The following is a 4,994-nucleotide window of genomic DNA, read 5'->3' on the forward strand; positions in this document are numbered from 1 at the left end:
ATGGTCCGAGCTTGTTCACATAATTGCTAAATAGATTAATATGCCAATATCTCTGACCAGCTGGAAGGGAAAGATTTAGGCCTTCAAAGATCTTCGACGGGCCTTTAAATTAAAGTTGATGGTCTGGAGAGAATGGGAGCTCAGGCCTCCTGGGGATATGAAGTCAAATCAGAACCAGTGATGAAGGCCTTGGAAACAGTGATTTTATCGTTACTCTTAAAAATAAACCCCTGGCTGCCTGCAGAATGTCAATTTGTCTGCAGACGCACTGTACTATGAGTTACAGGACAATTGGGAAACCTGTCTTCCTTTCCTGAGGTGTTTGAATTCACTGCAGCTATGCTCATGATAGAGGTCAAGAAAAACCACATAAATGAGTCAGCAAGGGCCATGGAGCCTGATGTGGTGCCAATTGTCCCCTGAGCCTCGCGGCCTCTTCTTTCTCAGGATGACTGTTTCAGGACACAATCCAGCTGCAGCGTCTACAAGACCAGAGAGGAGAAAGCGAAGTGTCTCCACATCTATAATCTTCAGTGTGTGATCAGTTGCACACAGGAGTCAGAAAGGTGATTATTATTTTCCTCTTGGAAAGAAGAGGTCGCGTGTTCATGTCTGAAGGGGTGAGGACAAGACCAATGCGGGTTCACTGAGACAGGAAAGCACAGAAGAGGACTGGGCAGCGAGGTGGCCTCCGTGTACAATCAAAGAGGATTACTTAATCATGATAAGCGTCCATTTTCTTATCTATAAAAAAGGATATTTACAGTGCCTGCATCATAGGTAAGAGACATAACGTACTTAGTAACAGCAAGGGACACACCATTCCCTTCTCCAGGGCATCGTCCCAACCCAGGGATCGAACCCAGGTCTCCTGCATTGCAGGCGGATTCTTAGCCAGCTTGAGCCACCAGGGAAACCCAAGGGACACACAGTAAACTTTAAAAAGTATTAAGCAGGATAAAGAGACATGATCCAGGAGAACTGTGGGCTATTTTGGGTTAGGGGCAAGGGGAAGGTAGTCGGGGTGATGCAATTTTGTGGGGAGGTAAAGTGGTGGTGGTAGGTGTGTGTTTGTGCATAGGGATTCATTTCAGAGAGAGTTGGGAGAATGTTGCTTATTTTCCTTTGTTTGGGGTTGTGTAATTGACCCTCAAGTCCCTTCAACTTCAGTTGAAGCATCTGTTCATTGAGTTCTGGTCCATGAAAATGACAAAGGCAAGGAGGGATGAGGCCCCTTTGAGAACGGGGCTGGCTCTTATTCCTCTAAACAGTGGTGAGGACACAGCCTGATAGCGGTGGCTCTGGTTGCATGAATGAAACTTTCGAGTTGTCCCTCACTCCCTGGTGACTGAGGCAGTAAAGAATCTGCCAGCAATGTGGGAGGCCTGGGTTCGATTCCTGGGCAGGGAAGATCCCCTGGGGGAGGGCATGGCAACCCACTCTAGTGTTCTTGCCTGGAGAGTCCCACGGATAGAGGAGTCTGGCGGGCTACAGTCCATGGGGTCCCAAAGAGTCAGACAGGACTGAATGACTAAGCGCAGGACAGCACTCATCCCCTGGCTTCATTCCCCTTTCCTTTTCATTGAAAGGAGGAACCAGCCCCAGCCATTGCCTGATGAATGACCACCATTGTTTAGACAAATAGTCTGGCATCACTATCAGGCATGAGCTACAGGCTTAGGCTCTCCCCACCTCCCTGCAGCCTGAGCACGAATACCCCAGCACCTAGGAAGAAGGGTCTCGCTTTGGCTGGATGGCACCTCCTTGAATCAGAGTTCAGAGCGAGGGTGCCCCAGAGCACGGTGGCCTTCCCGGGGGTCCGTGAGAAGGGCAGGAAACAGTCCTCTCCATCGACGCCAAGCTGTCAGTTGAAGGTAGGACTGGTTTCCTTTCTGCCCATTTCCCTCTTGGCCCTCTGGCTAGAACCACTCAGCACTCAGAGAGTTGTGGACACTTGAAAGAGCTTTCAGAGGAAAATGACAAGAAAGTGGAAACAAAATTAGAGGCAGCATGATGCTACTGCAGAGAAAGATGCTCGCTACACCATCCACTCCTGCCTGTTACCTCCATGCACCCCTCCCACCGGCCTCCCCTCTTCTCCACTTTCTCACATGTGCCTTGGAAATCAGGGACTGTCATCAAGGCCATTAGCAACGTCTATTCTGGGGATGTACAGTACAAAGCTTAGACCTGGTATTTACCGCTGACTGACAGGGGAAACGCTTTAGCTGTTGCTGGGTGCGGACGTGACAGAGAGGCTGGGGAAAGTCGGCTCCTGTTCTTCCATTTGTTAAAAAAAAAAAAATGTTTTAAGTGAGTTTGGTGCTTGGGGAAAGGGGTGTGATTGGCAGCCCCTGGTGGGGGGAGTCCCCTATAGAGATGGTGCTAAAGCGGGGGCTGCCTCTTAAGAACCACTTATTGTCTGCCAGGTCTTTCATTTCTGCATCACCTGTTCAAGCCCTTGGCAGCCGTATAATAATAACAGTAATGACTGGGAGGGTGATAGCCCTTGTGTCTGCCTCTGAGGAGGTCGGGCTGCACCGGTTAGCTACCCCTGGGTGAAGGATTTATTTCGTGAATTTCCATCTATCTATGAGAACAGGGTAAAGTCATTTTCTTCTCCTGGCAGGAAATTCACTTCAACAAATATTTATTGATTTATTGAGCACCTACTATGTGAGAGGCTGTCCCCCATGCTAAGTCAATGGAGAACTCAGGCCAAGCTGCAGAGATGTGATTCAAAGCCTAGGAAATACGTGGGGAGCAGGGGAGGGAGAGAGAGGGGGTGAACTGCAGTGTAGGGTAGCGCTAAGACTTTGGAGTCAAGAGAGCCCTGGATCTGAATCCCAGCTTTGCCACTTCCCAGCTATGTGACATGGCACACGTTATTGTCTCTAAGCCTCAGGTTCCCTAACTAGGACGTGGGCACAGTGATAGCTCCCTGGTAGAGCTAATATATGGAAAGCGTCTGCAAAGAGTCATTATTCAGTAAACGTGGTGCTGTGAGCACGTATGTCATATGCCAGGTACCAACTCACCCTAGAAAAGTTAGCCAGAAATCCAGCCTTCCGCACAAAGACATGTCCCTCTCCGGCAGCTTTTTAGGGCTGCGTGCCGCCCCCACACACGTGGGTGACTGACCCCATCTCTGAGTCCACCTCCACTGCTCCATGAAATATTCAGAGTCGATGGTATCCGCTGACAGAGTCATTAGCTCTGCTGCACGTTCCTCTTGCCACAGAGAGGCGGCGATTCATTAATATTTATTCATCTTGATTTGCTTTGTTTTTCTTGTTTTTTTTTAAAACCCATTTCAGGATTTATGGGATCATTTTGTACAATGCATAACTCATGCTCCCTCACAGCCTGCGTTGCCCCGAGCTCAATCTTGCCAGGGGTGCAGCGGGTCAGCCTTATTACGCGTCTCTGTTTAATCAAATTCCTGCACAAAGGCATTTAAGAAAGGCGTTGGTCCCTTGGCATCGTGAGCCTCCGTGTTCTTTAGCTGTTCCTATCCTCATGTTCTCCCAAAGCTTCTTTCCCCAGGCACCAGAGGCCCTGACCCAGAGCCTCGGTAGGTCCTTTACTCACAGGGGACACGCGCAGCCTCCTTCAGCCCTTCTCGGAGCTGAAGGCAGTTGCGCCAGAAACAGAGAGTCTGGGCCTGCAAGGGACCAGTTCCTGTCTCACGCTGTGTGCAAACAGCATCCATGACCCAGATGGGCAAGTGCGTAAGGAGATTGGGATCTAAAGCCCTGAGATCATAGAGCTTTCCTCTCTCCTTTGGGCGGGGCAAAAGCTCTAGAGCTCGGCACTGGAGCTGAACCTTCCCGGGAGGCCAGGCCAACCCCCAGGGGTGTGAGAGGTCTGCCTTTCCAGGGGCTGGTCAGAGGGCCTGAGCGCTCCAGACCTAGCTGAGCCGCTTTTTCCCCCAGAGCTGCATCCGGCGCTTGGCGCTGCCGCGCACGCGGCGTCTCAACGGGCTCAGAAGTCCTGTGCTGCGTCTTAAGTCAGATGAAAAGAGTCGGACGTGGGGACGCGAGAGCTCCGCCAGCATCGACTGGACGGGTGATTTTCACCCCGACGCTTGCGCGTCCCTGGGCGCTGGCGTGTGCTGTAGCCAGCACGGAGTCGGGAACATTACAATCAAGTCTGTCGGCACCTACAAATGGGATCGAAGGGGATTTGGTGTTTCTACAGCAATTATTGGGGGAAGAGAGGGCGGTGGATATTGCTGACGAAAATAAAACCCGAAAATGTGCCCCCTGACATGTGACTGCTTTATCCTTTGCTTTCAAATAGGAAAGGGAGTCAGTCTGCTGTTTTATGCCGGTTTGTTTTTTTTTTTTAAAGAGAGGCACCTTGACAGACATGCAGAGACACACACAAGGAGACCCAGAAGGAGACTGGAAAACCAGGAAGAGGAAAGGATGACGGAGCCGGCAACGACCCAGAAGCCGAAGGAACTCGTCTCTTTCCTTTTAGAAATTTACTTGTTGCAGGGAGTTTGCAGCCTAGCACTCCACTGCCGGTTCCACTTCACAGAGGATCGGGCGGGAGGTGTGTCTGGCTGTAGAAGGACCAGTGTCTCCTGGCTTGGCTGACCTTCTTTTTCAACCAATAAAGTCAAAGAAGGGTCAAAAAACGATCTCAAAGGCTGGTGCAGCTGAGGACGGTGCTCAGAACTGTCGCCCAGGATGAAGCCTGAAAAGGGAGTCAGATGGGAACCAGGTGAAGACGGAAGTAGGGCTCCTTCTCATCCTGGCTGGTACTCTCGGAGGTGGCTGGCCCACAGGAGGGGGATCCTAGTTTCTCCTTTAAATAATCCACATTCCATCAACAAATTCTGATGAAGATTTCCCATTCTGTGCTAAGGACCCTGGGAGCAGCACAGAAGTGTGATGTGTATTTCTTACCTTTGGAGGATTTTCAAGTTCCTAGCAATATCAGTATGTTAAAGAGTCTCTAAATGGGCTTCCCTGGTAGCTCAGCTA

At 50.5% G+C, this 4,994-nt stretch overlaps 1 long non-coding RNA gene across 1 annotated transcript; it reads left to right on the forward strand.

Moving 5' to 3' along the window:
* Positions 1-225: 225 nt before the first annotated feature.
* LOC122452211 lies at positions 226-4,595 on the forward strand. Its single transcript, XR_006272628.1, has 3 exons — positions 226-566; positions 1,703-1,874; positions 3,936-4,595. It is a non-coding gene; the product is annotated as an uncharacterized LOC122452211 (long non-coding RNA).
* Positions 4,596-4,994: the final 399 nt, after the last annotated feature.

Source organism: Cervus canadensis, chromosome 13 (assembly GCF_019320065.1).
Source record: "Cervus canadensis isolate Bull #8, Minnesota chromosome 13, ASM1932006v1, whole genome shotgun sequence".
Classification (NCBI taxonomy): Eukaryota; Metazoa; Chordata; class Mammalia; order Artiodactyla; family Cervidae; genus Cervus; species Cervus canadensis.